Source organism: Sus scrofa, chromosome 10, assembly GCF_054392235.1.
Source record: "Sus scrofa isolate SSC_HxYL_T2T_F1_AM1 chromosome 10, Sscrofa_HxYL_maternal_Yorkshire_Landrace_v2.0, whole genome shotgun sequence".
NCBI lineage: Eukaryota > Metazoa > Chordata > Mammalia > Artiodactyla > Suidae > Sus > Sus scrofa.
This window is the reverse complement of record NC_139392.1, coordinates 9,770,940-9,795,622: the sequence shown is the minus strand read 5'-3', so window position 1 is coordinate 9,795,622 and position 24,683 is coordinate 9,770,940. Positions and strand designations below refer to the sequence as shown.

The 24,683-nt window shown below is 43.7% G+C and overlaps 1 protein-coding gene across 47 annotated transcripts in view; it reads left to right on the top strand.

Moving 5' to 3' along the window:
- Nucleotides 1–24,683, top strand: part of ESRRG (estrogen related receptor gamma) — a 663,361-nt gene that overhangs the window by 80,953 nt on the left and 557,725 nt on the right. For 4 of the 47 annotated variants that reach the window (XM_021064117.2, XM_084979092.1, XM_021064116.2 and 1 more), the window contains exon 1: nucleotides 14,687–14,836. The exons of 38 other annotated variants lie outside the window; for them this stretch is intronic. The gene's annotated coding sequence lies outside the window, so the exon portion shown is untranslated. Of the gene's footprint in view, nucleotides 1–13,176; nucleotides 13,282–14,686; nucleotides 14,844–24,683 lie in introns of those variants that run through there. 5 more of the 47 variants (XM_084979067.1, XM_084979071.1, XM_084979076.1 and 2 more) reach the window with 2 other exon arrangements.

The following is a 24,683-nucleotide window of genomic DNA, read 5'->3' as shown; positions in this document are numbered from 1 at the left end:
GAACTTGGGCTGTGTGACCTATAGAATTTTCCTGCGCCTTAGTTGTCTCGACTGCACACATGCACAGTGCCTTCAACGAGTTCCTCGGCCCCTGTCTGTCCTGCAGATTGGCATCCAGAGACTGGGTGACACTCAGCTTTGATCCCTTTGGCTAGGCTCTAGGTGGTGGTTGGCAAGGCCGCAGTTGTTATTGAAGCTCAGATTGTCCCACTTTAGCCAGTGGGGAACCTCTTCGAGTTGTGTTTTGGGTCCTTTTGCCGTGGCTTCAAAAGCCTTTGATAACGTTCCTGCTCTCTGGTCATTCCAGATATTCCAGGCTCGTCTTGTATATTTCCTGCGCTAGGTCTGGAATCAGCCCTTTGTCCAAGAAGCCCTAGTTTCTTTCAGTCTGAGTGTTTGGGAAGCTCATTGCTGCTGGGTTGGTCATTGTTTCCTAACCCTTTGTGAAGGACAGGATTGGGGATCTACTTCATCCATCTGTCTGTCCATCTATCTGTCTGTCTGTCTATCTATCTCTCACTCATAAAAATTAAAGGTTATTTCGTAGTTTATTTTACTACATACTTTATGAACTTATGAGTTCATATGGATGCTCTAATTCAAATTTGGGATTATGGAGTATTACTGAATCCCTTCTGTGTTACATTTATATATCCTTCCTTTTCCCAGAATGTTGATTCTTAAGGACACAGTGGAATAATAACATTAGAACATCACAGAATTACTCATTTGTTTTATCTCTTTTTTATGATTTTTAAGAGTTAAAATCTTGTTAATGTACAATGTTGTGTTACTTTGAAGAGTTTACAGCGTTGTGTTATTTTCATGTGCCCAACAAAATGACTTAGTTATACACATGTATTCTCTCTCAGATTCTTTTCCATTGTAAGCTACTCTAAGATGTTGATGTTATTACAAGATACAGAGTTCCCCGTGCTATATAGTAAGTCCTTATTGTTTATGTCTTTTATATGTAGTAGTGTGTACCTGTTAATCCCAAGCTCTTCATTTATCCCTCCCTCTTCAGTATCCATAAGTTTGCTTTCTATGCCTGTGCGTCTGTTTCTGTTTTGTAAATAAGTTCATTAGTTATTTCTATTATGAAGTGCACAATAGTCTCAGGAGAATAATACTAATACTAGTGCCTCTGTAGTTATTGAAAATATTAAAACTTTTTCTGGGGGGCATATGATTGCCCACTCCCCCCAAATCCTTCCTCATTTTTAAATAATTATGCCGTACCTACTATGTCAGGGCATATAGCCATTATATAGTCTACTCTCTGCTTCTTAGCCTCTTTCCGGGCTTCTATAACTAACTACATATTTTAAGATTCACCACTAGTCCCTATGTTGATGGCCTTTCTAATTGTTTTGATTGCCTGGAACTTATTTTCTAGTATGTTCTTCAGAAAGGAGTCATGGGAACAATGGTTTTTTTTTTTTTTTTTCAGTTTTGCCTGTATCTGTAACAGTTTGTTTGAACACTTTATACTTGCAAGTCAGTTTTGCTGAATATAAAATTATTTTCTTTTATTTAGTATATCAAATAGACAACTCTCCTTTCTTCTGGCCTAAAGCATTGCTTTAGAAAAATCTGATGATAAATTTTAATTTTCTTTACACTATAAATCATGTACTCTTTTTTTTTTTTTTTTTTTTTTTTGGTCTTTTTGCTTTTTCTAGGGCCGCTCCCGTGGCATATGGAGGTTCCCAGGCTAGGGGTCCAATCGGAGCTGTAGCTGCCGGCCTACACCAGAGCCACAGCAACACCAGATCCGAGCCGCATCTGCAACCTACACTACAGCTCACGGCAACGCCAGATCCTTAACCCACTGAGCAAAGCCAGGGATCGAACCCGCAACCTCATGGTTCCTAGTCAGATTCGTTAACCCCTGAGCCAGGACGGGAACTCCAATCATGTACTCTTTTTGCCTAAACACCCAAAGTGTTTTATTAGAATATGTCTTGGGGTTGTTTTTCTTGGGGGGGGTGGTGATCAGTATTGTCAGGTACAATATATCATTTTTAATGTCATTTCGAGGTTTTTTTTTAATGTCCTTTGCTTTTTATTTGTGACTTGCTTACCTGTTCTCCAACAATACATTTCTTATTTTATTTTATTTCTTTTAAAATTATTATTTAATATTATTATATTTTAATATTTATTATTATATTTCAAAATTTTTTCCTGAATTATAGTTATTAACATTTGTTATGTTTCCTTGCCTCAGTGTCTTCTTCAGAATCTCTTGTTTATCTATATGTTCAATTTTCTTTGCCTATCTTTAATATTTGTGTCTTTCTCTTCAAATATTTTTATCTTTTTTTTTTCTTTGTTAGCTTCCCCCTTTTACCTTTTATATTTATTAAGGGGTTATCCATTATATATTTCTCCTAGTTTAATTGGCATTTATGAAATAATTTTTTTATTTTTCAGTTCCTTTCTGAGTCCTGTCATCATATTTATGAGTTCTTCTAACCTGATCATGGTGTTCTTGTGTATTTTATATCATTTCTTAATATCCTTATGCTTATTTTGAAATGACAGATTATAGTTCTGGTCTAGTCTCTGAGAATGTCTTTCCAGCATGCTTTTATTGTCTTCAGGAATTTTTGTCTGCTCCTTATTCTTTTTTATAATTGTAATAACTTTGTATGGGATTTGACCACGATACTTTTCCTTTGTTCATTTTTATGTGACATTAATTTTCCTGTCCTTTTAGAATGAGGTAGAGTTCAAAAAGTCTCCCTACCTTTACAGAGCCTTTGGTTGTGTGTGTGTGTGTAGTGTTCATGTTGAAACAGTATGGTAGATTGCTTTCTGGGAGTCTCTGCTGCTCTTCCTGCCCCCACTTTGTTCTTTCTTGCAGAGCTCTTGTTCCATACTGCTCAAGTTTGATGCCACTTGTAGCCATGTCTCATCAATGGGTCTTACTCTGGAAGGCAGCTCATGGGGACTACAGTGCTGTATTCTTTTCAGTCCTACTTACCGTGGGCCCTTGCACTTGGGTGTTAAAAAGGACAACCCCCCTGCCAGTTATAGCTGTTGTTCCAAATTGGCCCACTGAGCTTGCTAGTGCATACTTGTAGCTATTGTAGGATTTGCCTGTTCTCAGACCCATCATTTCCTTTTTCCTCTCATCTAGACGCCGATTCCATGTAGGATTTGTGACTATTGGTAGTTTATGCCTTTAACATGTTTGGGATTCATGAGGAAATTCCATCTCCTAGTTTTGTTTTAGATGTTGCCCATGAGTTTAGGTTTTGTTGCTTAGTTGTTCTATTTTTATAGTATTCAGAGGATTGAATTGGCTTCCAGCATCTTCTGGGATTCTCTCTCCTGCATAGTTTAAATAGTGCCCCATATGATTAGCAGCATGTATTTGAGAAACAACAACTCAGTAAAGGGGGCTAGAATTCCCAAAGGGCTTTCTTCTAGGCAAGCTAACTAGCCCCACAGGGTGTAACCCATGCATGCAATTTCAGAGATTCCATGTATGCTAGGAAACTTAGCTACTCAGCCCAGAAATGGGAGGAAAAAAGTCCTGCATAGTTTTATTTTTGTTTTGGTATTAATTCAGCTTTTCTTCCTTTCATTAAACCTAGACATCTTTCAAAAACAACCATGGTGACTTATAACCATAGTTATGAAAGATAAAATATAATAATATCTGATTGAGGGCATTAGTTAAAGTAGACTAACTGCTGAAACAAGCACTCTAACCATCGTGGCGTCTTAACAAGTTAGACTGTGGCCTAAATGATTTAGGCCTCATTTAGACCACAGTCTAACTTGCGTTGGAGGCTGGGGTGAGTTGAGTGCTCTGTTCCACATAGTAATTCAGGGACCCAGGACCATCCTCAAGGGCTTCAGAGTCTGAAGCACTGGAAGACTGAGAATATAGAATGTCTCAAGGGAGGATTTTAGGGACCAAGGATGTCACACATCATTTCTGGGCCCAGTTTATTCATGGAGAACTATATGACAGCAAGGGAAGCTGGGAAAGAGAGTGTAACTGTGTGCCCAGGAAGAAAAAGGAATGAGGTTTTGTAAGCTTAGGGTCTGCCATGGTGAGGAAATGGAGAAAGAGAAGAATAAGGAAAAATGTATCAGAATAGGGAGGCCCTTTCAGTAAGGAATAATAGTAACCTGGATATAGGGAAGAATTTGTTGGCTTTGGAAACCTGAAATACATGTGGTATGCTTGGAGCGTCAGATGAAGTCAGACAAGAAGGCTGTTTTAGCCTCCTCTGAAGGGCTTGCCTATTGCCCAAGTATTCTAAACCTCCTCCTGCATGAGAAATAGGGACCCTGCTATTGGCTGTTGGTAAGCAAGAAAGCACCATAATCCAATCTGTGTTTTTGAAAGAGAATTCTGGCCCCCAACCACTACCAGAAAGGCCTCTGAAATTGAAGAAGAAACCAATTTTCCGAACCTTTCCTGATCGCGCGCCTAGTTCTCAATACCCAGGAAAAACTGACTTCACCTCTGCCTGTGCCCATCTAAATCATGCTTACTTGGTAGGCTTCCATTAACGTACGACAGTCACAACCAGAGGCTGCAGTGAGTTCTATAAATTCAGACTGGAAATGTAATTTCAGATCTCACTGGGCCTGTGTTGTTTCAGTGATATGATAATCAATGACTGTAGCTCCCTTTGAAGCTCATAGAGTGACCTCTTTTGACATTGATTTCTCATCTGTTTTTTTTTCTCTGACCTTTTTTCACCTCCTATGTCTCTTTATTTGCGAAGGCATAGTATTTTATTGCCAGGCACCCTTATAATAACCACAGTAGCCATACATTTCGCTTTGTTCAGATCATTACTACCTAAATAGACGCTCTTGTGGCAAGATCTAGTCCTAGGAACCCATGTTGCAAAGCTCTTCGAAGGAGATGGTTTTTCTTCCTTTAGAAGGTACCAGAGTGAGCTGTTGAGTAGTCTTCTTTGCTCAGGCTGGAGTCTAGGAAGATTGCTACATGATCTTATGTTCTTACTTTTGGAGTAGGGACCCGAATTGAGAAAACCAGAGAAAATGGTCTCAAGTATATGATATCAGACTTCACCTGGTATTTCTAATGCATTACTTAGCATGTCTTGCTAGAAGCGCGTTGGAGGTTGAAGGCAAAGATACATAAAATGTGCGCCTTCCTCAGAGAAGGGCGTGGGTTCTCCGGTATTTCTGCTCCCCCCAGCGTGACCTTTAGAAGAGAATGTGATCGATAACCTACTGGATCATCTCTTGTCTGGCTGTCAAGAAGGTCCAGGAAGGAGACACAGAGGGAGGTTGATGCAAGCCCCTGCAATGGCTAAGTGCACGCTGAGTAGAGAAATACTCATGCTTTTTCAATCATTTCCAGAAGGTTCCTAAGTACCTGATGTGTGATGAGCTTTTTCACTTGGGGCATCTGCTGTCTCTGCCGAGCTCAACATTCCAGAGAGGTTATTTTTTTTTCCCCCCGAGTTCAAAACTGAACATGTCAGCAGCGAGCAGCCACCCAGCTTTATGACGAATGCCACGGCTGACAACTTCACAGCTGCCAAGGAATTGGCTGAGCCTTTCTTGTAAAGCAGCACCATACAGGAGAGACGTGCCATTGGTTCTCACCCTGGAATTCCCAGATGTCCTCACCCTGGGAAAACATGCCAGCCTCTCCTTACAGGGTTGTCCAGTGTCTGGTGGTAATGACCATGGCTGGTAGCTCTTGAAAGGGTACAAGGGGACTCTTCTTCTGTACTATCAGAGTAAAAAACAAACAAACAAACAATACAACACAAAACGACCACCCTGTTTTTGGAACGAGGCCATTAACTTATTGATCATGCTGCTCGGATTGTTTGAAACCAAAGAGATCATTGAGGGAGCACATATAAATGTTTTGTTTTACTATTTATTCGTGAAGAATTCTAATAATTCTATAGACGTCTAATGACTAGAATAAGAATCACATAATTTTTCTATACTATTTTGAGGTTTGCAGGGGCAGCTCTTTTAAGATGTGTCATTTTGATGTGATGAAGGAGAAATGAAGGCAGGACGATGACAGAAAAGTGCCTCCTGAGCCCCATGATCATTTTCAGGAGGCCCATTTATTTTCATCAGAAATCCTATAATATGCCAGAGCCCTCTTAGTGATTACGGATGATTAGTCCTTGGACTCTGGCTGGAAGATAGAAGATTCCTTAACCAAGTGCCCTGGGTCGTCTCCGAGAAACGATGTGAGGAATGTCCTGCTGTGGTTACCTAGCCCATCAACCAGATTGCGGTCCCTCATTATCCCCCGTCCCAATGAGAAGGGAGAGAGACACCGTTCTCTTCTAAAAGTGCTTATTTGGTCCCTGCCCCGCAGTTGCCCTTTAGTCGAGAAATGTCTAGGAAAGTCCAGCCAGGTCAAGGGGAGCGTCTGGTGGATCGGAAGTGCTCCTGCATCCATTGTTAGAAAGGTTCTCCCGCACCTGGTCCTGAACGTCGAGCTCTCGCTGGCTTCATTTTAGAAAGATGGAGAGGGAGACGTGCGAGCGTTCGAACATGAATGTGACGTCTGGGTATTCCTCAGGTTGTAACCAGGAATTCATCTGGAATCGTGTACAGAGGGAGACGATGTTGATGCTGATGTGTTCAGTCACTATGAAATCTGCCCCAGCATCCGCTTCAGGGTTGCCCCGCGTGCCTTTGCATTTGCACAGGTCATTTTCTGTTCTGCATCTTCAAGTCGATCTGCGTTGCATCACCCCCAGTTCCTTCTTTGGCACTTCCTCCGAAGTTGCCTGATCACTTTCCTCAGAGTTACAAAATTCAATCTTAGAATGCAAGGTGTGTTTCCATTTCACACCCTTAGCATGTCTTCCTGGGCCCCTTGAAATGCTTCTCATGGGAAATGACTCCCAAACGGTTTCGTTGTTATCATCATAGAACTTTCAAGTACTTTGATACATGGGAGATAAGACTCAGGGTGGGTTCCCCTGCTTTCACGTAATCCCACTTGGCTGTTTAAAAGTACAGTCAGTAGGTGACCCAGCATCTTCTTTCTTGGGGCAGCTCCAGTCCCATAAGACTCTTCTTTTCTCTCTCTCTCTTTCTTTCACCTCTTAATACGCAATGGCAGTGACTGTTCTAAAAACACAAGGATGGCCCCTGCCAGTGGGCATGCATTGACTCATAATCATTGCCCTTTTAATTTGAGGCTCTAGCAGATGGAAAGTTATTTGGATGTTGCAGTCACAGCAAAAATAATGTTGGCGTCCTCTCAGCTTTTGCCTGGAGAAGCCCAAGAGCCTGTTTCTTATAATTAGAAGGTGCGTGTGAATTTGAGACGTAGCAGCGTCAGCCATTGTAAGCATGAACTGATTCACCTTTTAGAAGTGACAGGTGAAGAATAAGCCCAAGGTTGCCTGGAGCTTTCTTTAGGATAATACCCAAAGGGAAACCCTTGAAGGTTCAAGCCCAGAATTATCAACATAGCCTAGTCTTTCCTGTCCCTCCCCCACCCCCCATTATTCATTCTGTTCCCTCCTGTCTCAGAACCACCTGAGGACATGAAACTGCTGACTTCAGCATCTTGGCCAGTGCAGAGCTCTTAGATCCTAGATGTGAAATGAGGAGGAAAAAAAGTCTTTCACAAAACCTTTCTTCCAGAATTTCATTTCTCCCTTTGTCAAGCCTGTGTGCCCGCCTTTAAAGAATTTCTCTCTTCTACCACGCTGTCTATTCTGTGCACTGATTCTTTCCCACACCTGATGGCCAAAGCAGTGTTCCTTGGCCTGAGCAGTCATTTTAAATGGCATTTATTTTTATCATTTGGAGCCCTAGAAAGGTCTTCTAAAAGCAGACCCAGACACTCAAGTCCTAGTGACACAGGGAGAGAGCTATGACTTTCCCTAGAGTTTTGATTATTAGTTGAGTGATTTATTTTGGTGGGAGTCCCATCAGCTGGGACCACTTATTAACAAGTGAATTGGGGACAAACCGTCACTAATGGAACAGAAGAGAAGATGTGACTGATGGACCCATATCTATGTTTGGGCCCTGGAGATCCTGCTCTTCCAACCTCAGGTCATTCTGACACTGTTGGTTTTTGGAAACTGGCATTTCTTTCTTTGATCTGCAGTCACCTGCCTCTCTATGGAGTTTCCTTTGGACCGAAGGAGATGGTTTTTTCTGCCAAGCAGCTTCCAGATGAGGAATATCTGAAATATCGTAGGTGGGATATCTGGCCACCCCTGCCTCCCCGTTCTTCAAAGTTGAGTTGGCCTCAGATTACCTATGACCTTAGATGATAAAGTTTCCCAGGCTATGTGGTCTCTCCCATGTAATAGAAAATAATGTCTTTTGCTGGGAAGGGGGAAGGGCTATATTTTATCATGATCTTTCTCATGTGTAGCCTAATTTTTGTTGAATTGCATCTAGTTTTACTACTTCAGCAACTTTCCTGGGCCAGAGAATTCACTGGTGAAGCTGTGTTGCCAGTAGTATTGTCTCGCGCCCTGGCTGAGACATCTTGGCAAGTCACTGCAGATGGGCTCCAGGGGTCCAGGTCAGAGGCACTCATTGGTATGATTGCTTCTCATAAGGGTCTTTGGCATCCCAGTTGTTAAATTCCCCTGAAAGGGCTTCACGCTCCTCTGACTCACAGTGAAGTTTGCTCCATGTGGAAAAGGCCGTAAACCTTCTGATGGGACACTTTCCCATATTTCTCCTGTTCTTGGTCAGTTTGCTTCCTTTACTTGTTCAGAATGATGCCACCTCTTTACAGGAACCTACAGTCTTTTCAAACGGGAAGAAGAGAAGGCCTTTTCCTTTCCACATAGTTGTCCCCAGTGGGAGCAGAGAAGGCCAGGCTTTCCTTTTCTGCCCCATTCTGGCTCCTTTTCGTTGCTTGTGGTCTCCTCCTTCTGGCTCCCAGAACAGCTGCTGTTGACTTCTCACCAGTGGCACTGGCTGGTCTCCCTGGATTGGGACCAGCTCTAGTGCAGCCTGTGGCAGGAGAAAAAGGTGCTCCGAGCATCCAACACAGGGAAGACTCATTTTGTTATTTTTGGCCATGCCTGCAGTGTGGAAGTTCCTGGGCCAGGAATCAAACCCTTGCCACAGCAGTGACAATGCTGGATCCCTAACCTGCTGAGCCATCAGTGAGCTCCCGGGGGGAAGACTCCTTACTTCACCTCTGATCTTCTTGATTGGGCTGATGGTTGCACCTGTCGTTTTCTTTTTCTCTCCTTGGCTGTCTTGCGGCCTTATCGCCTCCTCTGCGGAAACTCAACATTTCTTCCCATGATAAGACTGGTATTTCTCTCCTCCTCCAAGAAGCCTTACTTTCTTTTTTGGTCTTCCTAGAAACATGATTCTTGGTTCTGTGATTCCCTGGAATCACCATGAATCAGCACTTACCAAATGATTTCTTGCTGGTATGCATTCTTTGAGATGAAGAAACATGTTCCCAGGTAGATAAGTTTAGGAAAATGTGCAAACTCTATTCCTGCTTCTCAGAGTTTACAAGAGCCTAGTAAAGGCTCTGAGAATTCCTGCAGTCGGGAAATGAGGTTTTGTTTTGTTTTGTTTTGTTTTGTTTTGTTTTTTTGATGTGTCATCTAGAATTTCACAGGGATAAAAATTCTGGTTAGAACGAACCTGCCCGAGGAAGCAAAAGTTAAATTCTGACTTAAATGAGGGGCAGAATTTGGAGTGAGGGAGGGATGTTGGCAGTAACATTCTGGGCTGAGGGAATGCAAGCTCAGGAAACTCTGAAGGCCCCTCTGCCTGGACAATAGTGGAGAAGGATTGAGAGAGGAGCTTGGTGAAGCAGAGCGCACAGGAGGGCCTGGTTGGGAAGGACGTATGGGTCACATTAGGGATTTTGATCACTATGGAATGGACAAAGGAAAACCTTTGGGTATAATTGGAGATGGCTTGTCGAAAATCCACTCTGGCTGTAAGTTGGGAGTGCACAGGAGGAGAGCCAGAGTGTGTGAAAATTTACTCACACTCCAAGTTCCTCCTCCAGTGGGGAGCAGGAAATACATTATGTCTTAATCTCTTGCAGTTTTAAATCATTCTTTCCCATGAAATAGTCCCTTTCAGGTAACTGCTCAGAGTTACCCACCCAGCCTCCTTCTCCCCAAGATGGTGCAGGTGGAACGGAGCCTGGTACCCACCTTGGGGGTCTCTGGGTGCTCACCACTGCCCCCTGCAGGAGTGGCACGGCATGGTCCTCCTGGTCACTGCTGCCCTGCCTCCATCTGCGGCTCAGCTCGGCGCCTGGTGAACTCACTCGCTTCAATTTCTGCTTGGTTGGGGCCAGAGGAGCCTTTCTCTGCCTCATTTGCATCCTAGCTCTCTGGGCGTTGTTGCATCCTGACTGTGGGAAGTCTGGCTCTGGGTCCCACCTGGATTCTAGTATGATACACCCACCCCCAGCCCTGGTCCCTGGGAGGTTCCCCAGCCAACACCATCCTTGAGTGCCCTTATCCCTGCCCAGAGCACACAGGACCTTCTGCCTCCTTCTGTACTACACTGAAGACAGGGGAGCCACTGGGGAGCTGGACTCAGGCTGTCTCTCCACCTGGTCCATGCCCATCCTCCGCCTTTATCTTGCTGAGTTGCTCCAGGTTGGAGGTTGGGGAGCAGCTGCTAAGATGTTTCCAGGCCGGAAGTGGAGAAAAACTCTTTACTTGTCGACCCGCTCCTGCACTGCCACCCAGCGAAGCGGTCAAGACACATTTCTGGGTCTGCTCCTGCTACCTCTGCCCGTCTTCTTCCTCGTCTGCACCCTGGGCTGGAAAGGTGGCCTCACTCATTTCTCTAGCCCCATTTTGTATCCTCTCTCTCTCAGCCTGTCGTCAAACACTAAAGCCCAGGGTAAAAGCCGAAGATCTTACTATGGAATTGAGAATCCCCTTTCTTGTGCTCTGTAAGATTCCGTTTAGAGGCTTCTGTCTAGCGACCGCAGTCAGACACATGAGCTTGGAGACTCAAACTGTGTGCTTCTTGGTTGTTGTCATCTCCTTCCCCCCTCCCCAGTTGGAAAAATAAACATAGTTGTGGTTCAGCTGTAAAAATGGATAGGGGCAGAGGATTGCAATTCATTACATTGCTTGAATATTTAAAAAATATCCTCCCTGGTAAAAGTAGGAGCACGATCTGCTAAGAGAGATATTTGTTAACTTGGCCTTGGGTGATGACAGTGGGAACGGAGAGGAGTGAATGGGTTAGAAAAACACAGCAGGGTTGGTGGTATTTACTGCTGGGTGAAATAAGGTGAATTGCTCAGAGAGGAGGATCTCAGGTTTCTGGTTTGCATGGATGGATGGTGATGCCATTTACTGAGACACAGAACCGAATCGTTTAGGGGGACTGGTCCACTTTTGGATGTGGTCAATTCGAAGTGCCCGTGAGACCTTCGAGTAGAGATATCTAGTAATCAGTAGGATATGGAGATTTATAGCTCAAAAAGGGAGATGTCTCTAGGAAATCATGTCATATTCATAAGGTTGGTTGGTGGGTATGAAATTGGAAGGGTGATAACTAGATATTTATCAAATGATAAATAGTTGGATGCAGCCAACTCACTGTGGGCAGAGGTTTACCAATGAGACCAAGAGAGAAATGCGTTCATATACCCTTGCCATTGTACATCCCATCCTTCCTCACTCTCCTTTTCTGAAGGACACAGCTTTCACTTGTACGTTAATATATTCAGTCAGTTTACAGCAGATCTTACCAACTAGGGAAGAATTTCGTCTCTTTCCAATGAGGTTGCCTATCTCTGTTTGGATCCCATTCTGTGTTGCTCTTAAGATTTTACTCTCAAAAGTCATTTTATTTCGATATTACTATATTCCCCCAGTACCTGGAAAAATGTTGATAACTGATGAAGCTAGAAATACGGAGCTAAATAGATGTTTGGACTTCATCCTAAGGTAGGTGATGGAGAGCCATCGAGGGTTTCAAGCCAAGGAGTGAGTAACATAATTTGGGCGTTCTTCACTAGGATGGCTCCCTTTATGGAATGTTAGCAAGTTGACGCATCCATTCAATTCAGCACTTATTTATGGATCATCTCTTTTATATAAGATGCTGCGCTGGGTACTATGTGGGTATAAAATTAAAAGGTTAAAAAGAAAATGTTTCATCTATTATGCTGGTGTCCATTTCGGATATAGGTGGAAAAAGCTATAGCACTAATTTTAAGTCTGATTGGTAAAGGAAAGCACTGCTTGAGATATTAGTGGTTCCTGACATAAATCCTTTTAGTAAAGACATGTCTTTAACCCTTCTAGATGACAACAAGCTCCAAGGACAGCATCTTTTCCTCTTTTTTTTTATTTTTATGGCCACACCTGTGACACAGGGAAGTTCCCGAGCTCGGGGTTGAATCTGAGGTGCAGCTGCAGGCTCCGCCACAGCCCTAGCAACCCTGAGTTTGAGCTGTATCTGTGACTGTGCCACCGCTGGCAGCAATGTCAGATCCTTAACCCACTGAGAGAAGCCAAGGTTTGAACCCACAGCCTCATGGGCACTAGGTCAGGTTCCTGACCTGCTGAGCCCTAAAGGGAGCTCCGACATTACCCTTTCAGCTCTGGAAAGACCAGCCTACTTGAGCTTGTAGTGTTCATCTGGTCATTTAGCAGGAATATACTCGCTATATATTTTGATTTTTTATGATTTTTATTTTTTTCAGTTATAGTTGATTGACAGTGTTCTGTCAATTTCTACTCTCCAGCAAGGTGACCCAGGCATATATACATATGTGTTCTTTTTCTCCCATTCTCCTCCATCATGTTCCATCGCACGTGACTGGATGTAGTTCCCTGTGCTGTACAGCAGGATCTCATTGCTTATCTAAGTACAAAAAAAAAAAAAAATTGGAAGCAGCAAACAGGTCAAAGACTTTTGTGTGAAAATTACATACTTCAAAAGGAACCCAGTGGGCTCGGAGAGTGTGCCTCTGAGGGAGAGTGGCAGAGGGATTTTTTTTTAGGGTTGGATTTTAACATCCCTGACCAGTTGGGTGAAAATTGTTTTGAAGATGTATTACATTCCCTGATCAAATGGAAAAAAAATGACACCTGCCATGGTATCTAGGAGACACCCGACTAACATGGCCAAGAGCCACACACTCTTTCCCACATGGCCTTGTTGTGCAAACCTTCCAATAGCCCATCCCTGGCAGCTGGGACAACCTCGTGCCTCCTCATGGAGACCGGCCACTCAGAAGATTAGGGAAAGCTCCAGACTGGTCACTGTTTTCCCTTGGAAGTTCCCAAGTGTGGTTAATGGGTAATCTTTTCTTTCTAATATTTAATCTAGCAGTTCCTTCCTTTCTGCTTCTTTTAATACCTGAGTCAACCTTGAAGACACTTGCACTTTAAATATATGAGTCAGGCGGTTTTGGTGCAACAGTGTCATGTTAAAAATTGCTATCAGGTGCACTTCAGGGTTGTGTCAATAATTTCCTAGCTCTTGGATGTCCTATAATCTGTTTTATTTTTTTTTATTTTCCCAATACATTATTTTTTTTCTACTGTACAGCATGGTGACCCAGTTACACAAACATGTATACATTTTTTTTTCACACATTATCATGCTCCATCACAAGTGATTAGACATAGTTCCCAGTGCTACACTGCAGGATCTCATTGCTAATCCGTTTTATGTGTTGTTTTTTGTTCCAGTCCTGCAAGGGTTAATTTTCTTTCCCCTGTTAGTGTTTGATGGGACTCCTCCTATATTAATGTGGGTTTTGAAATGAAAAATCCCTACATGCGCCAAGAGTGCCTTGGATAGTTTTGCATTTGCAAATAAAGCCCTAACAAATGCTCATTTAAAAAAATATATTTTCCCAGCTGAGCACATTAAGGCTATATGCTGCATCTTTGTATTCACTTCAATAAACCAGGTGTGCTTCTGGAGATTAGCTATTTTTTATAAAGAATGATTTTGAGACAAATGACAATGGGCTCATTTCTCTTTATGCCGAGGATCACATTAAAAGAAAACCGCCGTGATTAGTTTTAATATCTCAGATAGCTTAATGAGTACTCACTAAAAATGTGCATGCGTGCGTGTGTGTGTGTGTGTGTGTGTGTGAACGTACAAGCACAGAAGGTAGATATATGTGTACACATGGGTCTGAATAATTTTCTAACATCTTGAGTAATACCTGTCAGGGATTTTAATAACCCGGTGCCGGTGAATTATTCTGGTGGCTGTTTTTGCTGAGGCTTTCGTCGGGAAGTCCATTTTCCTCTGGAGCTGGGTTTTCTTTTTTTTTTTTTTTTAAGTACCCATCAGAAAATATGAAAATGGACAAGGATTTTATGTGTCAGTTATCATCAAGGATGGCTTCTATCTTCATAACTTATCTGGAGTTCTTTTACACCGTACATCTCACCTGTAACCAGAGCTGGAGGTTGGCGTAGGGATGCGAGGTGTGTGGGTTAGATATGGGGCTGACCTTAGGCACCAGTAAGAGATGGGTTAGAGGTTGCTGGGAAGGGGTGACGTTCCTTTACATAGAATGCACTTGGAAAGAGGTTGCATCCTGACCCTTCTTGTCTAGTTCTGTAGTTAATGAATAGAGGGCATGCGTGCAGATGTTGGAAAGGGCCCGTGGGGAGAAAGCTGGGAAAGCAAGAGGATCCAGGGGCCTGGTAGAGCCGACGGTCAAGGGTTCACAGAAGCCAGTCTGTGCAGGGAGTCCCCTGTAGCCACAAGGGGCAGGGTCGGGGGTGGCCAGCAGGCAGAATCATTTCAGAGGCATCTCCTGGACATCCCAGAGGAGGAAGAGCTGCCTTGGGCTTCTGCATTTCAAGATCTGCTCCCGGTGGTAAATGTAAGAGGTGATTATTGCTGTATTAGAGAATCAACGAAGTCTCGATTATTTAAAAACAGATTCTTCCCAGTGCCGTAGTCAGGGGACCCATAGTTGTGTTAGTATCTTTGTTATTTTTTCTTGACATGGGTTCTTTTAATGCAATTCTAGAAATTGGAGAGGGAAGGATAAAATTAAAATTTGGCAAGTTTTTTTTTTCTTTTCTTTTTTCGGAACCCTGGGTGATGGTTTATACAGGTGGAAGGATGAGTTGGAAGCTGTTGCAGATATGCGGTGGGTGAATGGCCAGGAAAGACCATGACCCATATTTTCTGTGACCCCAGATAATTCATCTTCTGCTCTCCCTTTTGAGGTGTTAGTTTTGTTTTGTTCCTATGTGAGCACAATCTCTGTAAAGAGCATTAGTGCCTTGTCTTTAGAAACATGACTTAATTTTTGGTCTATATGTGTCTTTAAGAGCCAGGATGTGGGTACCAATAACTGTTGTTCTTTTGCCTCTAATCCCGAGAAGCTGGCTCAATGTGAGAGTAAGAAAAATAAGAACCAGAAGAGCTAAATTTAAAACTCCGGGTTAAGATAATGGCTCTTTAATGGGACGTGTGCTTTTGTCACGGGATTTTTTTCTTTCTTTTTTTTTTTTGGCTATTGTAAAACTGAGAAGGGTCAACAGAGATGTGTTTCATTTCAGGAAGTGTGACTGAGAATTTTTGGTTAACAGGGGCTGAAGTGGTGCATTATTCATTTATTATCGATGGGTTTTAAAAATGACACAAACTTTTCAGGTCGAGTCTGGTGATTTTATAGTGGCTGTGTAAATGGGCAAGAGAGAGGCTTCCTCTCTGTAACCGAATCCCAGCTTCCTTCTTTCCATTTCTGGAAAGCATCTTTGTGGTCCAATTTAGCTGAGATCGGTGAGAGCACTCCGTTTGCTGTGTCTAGGGTTGGAATGTGGCAGGACTACCCTGCAGCAGTAGCAAGTTTCTCTTCTTCGCTGAGTTTGCTAGTGGGAGGTGGGACTTAATTATCTATACACAGGTTATTACAGAGTATTGGGGGCGGGGAAGCGGGGGAGGCCAAGAAATGCTCAATGTTTGCCATTGACTTTGAACTGGAGCTGGGAGCAGAAGGAGAATTTGAGGGTATATTTTTGAGGCTGCAAGGGGAGCTAGCAGGCCAACGAGGAATGGGGTGATTGATATCTGCTTGCAGAGAAGGCGTTATCATTTCACCACGATGGATGAAAATGGTGCCTCTCTTTCCTAGGACCCAGGAGGCATCTGTGTGGGTACAGTGGAAAGGCTGACACATGGCAGTTCTCCGGCTGTCACCAGAGCTTATCACACTTTGCCAAATCTAAGCTTACTGGCTGCTCTTGTTTAAATAGACCCTTTGGGAGAGCTTTAAAAAAAAAAAAAAAAACAAAAAACTGAGCAGACTGGGTTTCTCATTTTAGCTGTGACAGCTTATACTTAGAAACATCTCCAAACTTGCTTGTTTACAAACACCTGTACCAGCACTGTATGTTTGCTGTTTTGTTTTTTTTTTTTTTTGAGTGGGCCTGTGGCGTCACCGAAAATGGGGGTGCCCCTGTTTGTGTATTCACTTACTGCTGCTGGATGCCTGCGGTGTGCCTGGGGGGTGTGCGTGCATGTGTGTTTGCTTGAGTGTGACTTTTTCTTCACTTCCCCCCTGGGTGAGTGCCTCAAGCCCACACAACAGATGGCCTGCATTGAACAGTGGAGCCTGGCTTTCTTGGGAATCAAAGAAATCGGTGGTCAGTTGTTATTTGGGACAAGGTTAAATGTTATTTTTTTATTTTATTTTTTTGTCTTTTTGCCATTTCTAGGGCTGCTCCCGCAGCATATGGAGGTTCCCAGGCTAGGGGTCGAATTGGAGCTGTAGTCACCGGCCTACACCAGAGCCACAGCAACACGGGATCCGAGCCGCATCTGCCACCTACACCACAGCTCACGGCAACGCTGGATCCTTAACCCACTGAGCAAGACCAGGGAACGAACCCACAACCTCATGGTTCCTAGTCAGATTCGTTAACCACTGAGCCATGACAGGAACTCTGAGGTTAAATTTTAAATAACACCCTAGAGAGAGCGGTTAGCGCCTCAGTTGAGCAACTCAGGATCTGCATTGGAGCAAATGCTTTCTCTATGTCCCTGATTTGCTATATTTAGGTGTCATCCAGCAGAGGGTATAGCCGAGTGACTCAAGAGAAACAAATAGAGGGAGCTCTCCATAATATAAATAATTCGCCCTGTTAGCAAAGCAGGAATACTCGTCTATGGTTAGAATGAGCCCTCTAGGGAAGCAATGGTTTCTGTCAAATGGAAATAAAATGCTATCAGAGGCCGTCCAAAGATGGCAGCAGCACGGTTCAGGGATAACGTTGAACTTAATACTCATGGAGTCCAGATCCTAAAATGTCAGCTGAGAGCCTGCTGGGTTCATGACTTTGATTATAACTGTGAGATTCTCTAGGACAAGAATAGCTTTTCCTTTCTAAGAAGGTCAACAAGATATTGTATACCAAAGCAAGATTTCGAAAAAAAAAGTAAAATTACAACACACACACACGGACTAATATCTAATTCTAATCGAAGTGGAGATTCTGTAGGAAACAAAGCAGGTGTAGCCTTAGCTGTGACACTTGAGTCTGCCAGCTGGTAGGGTGACAGACAGATGCCTGTTTACTCTCCAATAGCCAAGACCACTGAATGGGTCCTGGAGAAAGCAAACGACAAACTATAACCTCAACTGTCTACCTAAGACTGGTTGTGGAAACTGAGTTTCCCAAAGAGGCAGAAGATGGAAGTTGATGTCTCAAATCTAATCTAGACACAGCTGATTTCTTTCCTGTCCTATATGGGCTCGCTTAGGTTCAATGATTGTTTTAATGAGCCCATTCCTTGTAAAACTCGTATTATATGTGGATGGATGTGTCCGTACATGCGCGAGTTTGTATATAGATTTTTTTTTTCAACTCTTAAAAGGCACTACCTTTATACCAACTTGCAGTGAATGTTTAGAGAATTTAATGCATTTGCTGTCTTGTGTCAGAAGAATGATGGGGGGATTAAATGAGGAAAAAGAACTTTTGGCGCAGCTTGCAGGCTGTTATTTTCACCAACTGTGGTGTCAGCTATGATCTTTTTTCAGTGTTTCTGACTATGAGGCCTCTTAGCTAGAGATCCCTGGGTCTCTGTGATTTCGCTTTTTTAAATAGAAAAAAGATGAGAATATTTTTCATGTTTTTAACTAAGCACACACTCTGTACAGAGTTTGAAGCCAAGATTGAGAGGGCGGACAGGGACTAAATAGGCAGCTAGCCTAGCTGTTGAGAATGGCCAGTGTAGAGTCGAGGAGCTGAATACACTATGGGGCAGTGGGATGTGTTGCCAGAAGCTACAAATAAAGCTCAGAGGGCTCTGTGTTGACATAGTGGATCTGGTATGTGTTTCCTTCAAACCTAGCACATTTCTGAACCTCCATTTGGGTTGGGTGGGTGGGGGACAATGGCAAGTCTTGAGTACCCCTGTGTACCTAGCTCAGGTATGGGGAGTAGGGCTGGGGGCCAAATTAAGTTGGTTTGTTTCTCGGTCCAAATGTTTGCTGAGAGGGTGCTGCCTGGAACAAATCCCCTCCCCTCCCTAATTCACAGTTTCCTCCTCAGCAAAACAAACCATCTTGCAGGATTGGTTTGAAGGTTAAAGGTTTCCTGGCTTTGTGAAGACACTTCACAGAAGAGGGAAACATGTAATCACTGAGAGGCTAATCCTGAAATATTCCAAACCTGAAACTCTCATCTGCCAAAAAAAAAAAAAAAAAAGTGTTTGATGGCTACCTCACTGCCATAAAAGTTTAACTGAAACAACAGCTTGACGTGTTAAATCCCGAAGGAACCAGATGAATAATTGGAAAAGAATGAAGAAATTCCAGTTCAAGGGCAGGTGCAGGTGGAAAGAAAGTAAAACGGGGTCTTTCCGTCTGTGGGATGGACGAGCGTCCAGAGGGGCACAGGCCTCCTCAGTGTCGTTGGTCCTGGGACCGTAGACAGGTAGCAAGGCTGTGACTTCAGAACGCGCTCTGCCAAGTGGCTTAAGAGACAGAATTTGACCTCACGGGCCTCGGGACATTTTCTTCCATGACCCGTACAAATATCTACTCAGTTGTCCCAAACCCATTCTGAGACCACGAGCCTGATATTTTACAAGAATAGACTGTCACACCTCTTAGGAAACAGAGGCCAGGAATATGAGGGCAATTACATCTGCTGTGGGAGCTCTCGCCATCGTCAAATTAAGCTAGTAGTTCTTGCCATTGTCGCCTTGCTCTCTCTCCTCTCGCTTTCTCTGGGGGGTGTGTGTGTGTGTGGTTTACTATTGATCTTTATTTCCCCATGTTCCTATGGAGCCCAGCCTGCAGATTAACACAGGGTTGATGGGTTCCTATTGACTACCTGGTGACTGGTTACAGGACACTACTATTTAGAAGGTATTGAGGTAGAGTTGAAAAAAAAAGGCACTCCCCTTGACAGATGAATGGATAAAGAAGATGCATTATGTATATATATATATTTAATTCATTAATATCAATTATCCATATTATTATATGGATATATATATACATACACACAATAGAATATTATTCAGCCATTAAAAAGAATGACCAAGGAAAAAAAAGAATGTTAATGCTGTTTGCAGCAACACGGATGGACCTAGAGATTACCATACTAAGTGAAGTGAGCCAGACAAAGACAAATATCATATGATTTCACTTATATGTGGAATCTAAAAAAATGAGACAAATGAACTTATTTACAAAACCGAAACATACTGAAAGACTACAAAACAAACTGATGGTTATGAAAGGGGAAGTGGGGGATAAATGAGCAGCTTGGGATGAACAGATACACACTGCTACACATAAAAGAGATAAACAACAAGGACCTACTGTATAGCACAGGGAATACAGTCAACACCTTGTAATAACCTCTAATGGGAAAAACTTTCAGGTTTTTTTCAGAAAAATATATACTTTGCTATATACTAGATACTAACACAACATTGTAAATCAACTACACTTTAATTAAAAATAAAGACGTTATTGAAATTGCAGGAGCTTACATTAATGTTGGAGGAACAGAACGTACGAAGGTTCGCACAATTTAAAATACTTCAGAAGTTTGTGAAAACAAATACAAAGTTATAGCACGAAGCTTGTGTTAGGTGCTTTGAAAGGGAACGTGATGGATTTAGTTAAATCAGAAAAAAAAAATACACAACTTCTGGAGTGGTGAAAATAGTCTTCTTAGAAAGTGGTGGAAGAGTTCCCGTTGTGGGTCAGCGGGTTGAGAACCCGACTCGTATCCATGAGGATGCTGGTTCGATCCCTGGCCTCGCTCAGTGGGTTAAGGACCTGGCATTGCCACAAGCTGCACCATAGGTCCCAAAGGTGGCTTGGATGTGGCGTTGCCATGGCTGTGGTGTAGCCTGGCAGCTGCAGCTCTGATTCAGCATCTAGCCTGGGAATGTCCATGTGCCTAAGGTGTGGCCCTTAAAAAAAAAAAAAAAAAAAGGTGGAAAAGGGAATATTGACCCTATCTAAGCATTAAGTATTAGACAGAAATCTCAGGACATCACAGGGAAAAAGAAAAGCAAAATATTTGTCCTTGGGGAGTAGAGTTAGACTCCTTGAGGCATTTGTCCATACTTTACCCGGTTTCTAGAGAACAGGCTCAGCCTTTGGCCCACAGGCAAGGTCCCTGGATGGAATTCCTTTGGCCTTGGAGGAGAGGTGCGTCTCTTATGGTCGGTGTTCTCCAGCTGGGAGGCAAAGAAAGGATGCTGCTGGGCTCCCGACCCCGGCCTGGCGGACAAGAGCTCCAAAGGAGCAAGCTGGGGACCCGCTGAACAAAGCAGTGCTGCGACCTTGCCTGATGGCTGCGTTATCAGGCCTGATTCTCTTACTGCTGGGGACAGCCTTTGCGCAGACGTGACTGGGACTCCTTGGGAACCCCCACGTCTTCCTTAAACTCTGGGAAATGCTGTGCTATTCCTTTGGAAGAGCTCTGCCTCCAGTTTATACTCTTTTTATGGAATCATCAGAGTTCTTCAGTCAAGTTTTTAACTTTTGTATTGAACCCAAGCATCCTGTTAAATATTTCAGGTCCTAGCGATTATTTTTTTCTATATATATCTTACTTCTGTGGCCAGAGATGTTTGGAAGCGGTTGGCCTTGTGGAGGAACTGTTGTGATTTACTGAGAAACAGTCCTGGAGTTCCCGTCGTGGCTCAGCAGTTAATGAACCTGACTAGTATCCATGAGGATATGGGTTCCATCCCTGGCCTCACTCAGTGGGCTAAAGATCTGGTGTTGCCCTGAGCTGTGGTGTAGGTGGCAGATGCAGCTCGGATCCCACGTTGCTGTGGCTGTGGTGCAGGCCAGCAGCTGCAGCTCTGATTCGACCCCTAGCCTGGGAACTTCCATATGCTGTAGGCATGGCCCTAAAAAGAAAAAAAAAAATGTGTAGATAGGCAGAAGGCGTTTTCCATTTTTTTCCCATATGACGTAGAAATCCCAGGTCTGGCCCCTCGTGGACTGTGTGATGTTCCACTCTGAACTACTTGCCAGCAGCTCCTCCAGGTAGTTAAAAGTGCCATTAGGTACACAGAGGACCTGTCTTTGTTCCAGGAGCTGCAGTCTGGTTCTTCCTCTGTCCTCTCTGAGCGCCTGAGCATGACTCAGAGTTGGGGGCAGGGGGCATCGTGGCCTCTCGTCTTGCTCCTGTGCCCTGGCTAATCTAATGACAAAGGGTTTGTGGAAGCACGGTGGCTTTTGTCCCAGTGGAAGCAGCGATTATCCCTGTGGTTCAGATGTCACTACCCCAGACAACAGAACCATGTGTTTCATTGTTCAGTGGCCAGCGTGACGCTTCCTAGAGAGCCCTGGGTCCCCCGGTGGTTCAGAGACTGAGCTGAAGTTGGGAGGAAAGTCCCTCAGGCCTCTCTGAACTGCAGAGTTTCCAGAGTGGCAGGGTTGGAGCAGACCAAGGGCAACAAAGACCTTTCAACAAGACACGTGTCAGAACAATAACAGAAAAAAAAAAATGTCTAAGGTCTGTCTTTGATATGAAAGGATTTCAGAATTGTAAAGGGAGCATCTCAGTCCGGTGGCAGAGACAGGCAAGTCTTCCATCTTCAGAGCCATCTCAGCTCTAATCGGGCTGCACTCACGGGGCTGGGAGGATGCTGTGGGCGTCTAGGTGAGAAACGGCCTCTGGGACGCGAGGGTTTGGCATGGGTGAGGCAAGGAGGAGGGTACCAGGTGGAATGGGGAGAACGGCCGGCACCCAGGAGGAGCTTGTGTCTCTTTCTCATTGTTCTGGGCAAGGACCACTTCCTCTCCCTCAGCAGACTCCTCTCTGGGCAGAGCTCTTTCCGGGGATTTGCCACAGCGCTCAGCCATTGCTAATGAAGTTTTAGGAGTGCTTTTCTAATATAAAGAAAGGATTCCAGGTGCACCCCTTTTCCTTTCTCCCTCCCTTCCATAAGCCTTAGTCATGGGTTGCTGCAGGCACGTGGCCACTGGGGACCACTGATGCCTCAGGCTATCAGTGGAGATAGCTATTTAAGAGGTTTTACTCTTACATCTGAGCAGCCAAATTGTGCATGTAACAATGGGGACCAATTATGGCACAGTAGAGCATCCCCGATGAAACACAGGCAGTGTGTTTTTAAAATGCAATGGATGACACACTTCTAAACAAGGAGAACGGTTCCACGCCCTCAGGGAGAATGGGAATCCACCCACACGTTTCAGTTGTTTGTGACAGTGTATCTACGATCGCTTGTCCAAGGTTTTCCAAAGCAATCACCCCCAGATAATGATGCAGGTCATTGATAAAATGCTGCAATTTTGGCTCGTGTATATGGGATATATGACTTTTCTGGATTCGATGTATCATTTGTAAACCCTCCTCTTTGGAAGTCAAATCTTGCTGGGTTCTACTTTATTTCCAGTATGAGCAATTTCACTGTTGAATAGTTTAAATACTTTGAAAACCATCCCACTGACCGTTGATGTCTGGTTATCCAGAATTGGACCTGAATCCTGAATTGAGAATTCGCCTTTCCCTCCATGTCTTCTGTTTTATCCTCCAACAGAAGCCACTGGGAAGAGGATAGGATCTACTCTGGATATTTTACAGAAAAAAAGTGAGGCCCAGAGAGGTCGAGGGCTTTGCTCTGAGATGATGAAAAGAAAGAACTGAATGGTCAAGGGAGAACTTGGCAAAAATTTAATTTTTAATAATTAAAAGGCCGCCCAAGTAGAGGAGGCAAAAAATCAACATGAAGCTTTGTTTAAAAAAAAAAAAAGTACTTCTTGGAGTTCCCGTCATGGCGCAGCAGAAATGAATCCTACTAAGAACCATGAGGTTGGGGGTTCAATCCCTGGCCTTGTTCAGTGGGTTAAGGATCCAGCATTGCCAGGAGCTGTGGTGTAGGTCGCAGACATGGCTTGGATCTGGCGTGGCTGTGGCTCTGGTGTAGGCCAACAGCTGTAGCTCCGATTAGACCCCTAGCCTGGGAACCTCCACGTGCCTCGGGTGCAGCCCCCCCCCCAAAAAAAAAGACAAAATAAAAAGGTACTTCTATTGGGAAAACATGATTAGCATTGCATTCTTTATAGAACATAGTAGTTTGTTTTTTCATTGGTCAAGTTTAAAGTGACCAATGAATCCGGTTTGGTTGGGATGATCCTGTACTTTATCGTGTGGAAAGTCTCGAATTCCGTGAAATCCCTTAGTTCTGGGCCAAGGGGGATGGTTGATCACACCGAATTTGCCCTGCCCTCCCCCCCAAAAGCTATCCTCTTGGGTTAAATTTGTCAGATTACCCCCAAGGCCAAGTTTCTTCATGTTGAGCTCTTTTCTGTTAAGTGGGAAAGTGCAATCTGTGAGGTAGCAGTGTCTGTAAGATTTACTGCTACTCTAGGGTGGGGGGTAGGGAATCAGCAGTGAATCTGGGATAGTCCTTCCTTCTCCTTCTGGAATTCTCTTTATATCTGCTCCACCGCATTTAGGACAATGATGAGGATATGGAGATTGATGAAGGAATTCCAAGCATGGTTTTTCTGGCACTGCGTGCAAGACTGGAGAATTACCATGGCACCAAACCCTGCCGGCAGAGTTCTGTGGGAGGGTGGGCAGGCTTTCTCTGTAAAGACAGTAAATATTTTAACCTTTGCAGGTCACACATAGTCTCTATAACATGATCTCTCTCTCTTCTCTTTTTTTAAACAACTCTTTGAAAATGCAAAAACTCTTTTTAGCTTTCAGGATGTATAAAAATAGGCTGTGGACCAGATTTGGACTCCACGCCAACTCTTCTGTAGAGCATTGCTGTCCAACAGAAATATAATGTGAGTCACATTTTGAATTTAAAATTTTCGGGTAGCCACATGGAAAACAGGAAAAAGAAACACAAAATTTAATTTTAATAATGCTTTTTACTTACCCAAATATATCCTCAATACTACCTCTTTCAGCATGTAGCCAGTATGAAAGTAGATATTCATGCCAAAAGAGATATTTCGCATTTTTCGATACTAAGTCTTTGAAATTTGGAAGAGCCACATTTCAAGTATTTGGTAGCTGCGTGTGGCCAGTGGCTGCCATGTTGGACAGCACAGCTCTGCAATAATTTTGATGAGCGTTCAGCCAGTCTCCTCTAGTCCATTAACCTGTTAATGAGCAAAGAAGAAAAAAACCTGAGAACTGGAAGGTTGCTTAGAAATCATCTGCATCCATCTTGTAAACGAGGAAGCCGAGGAC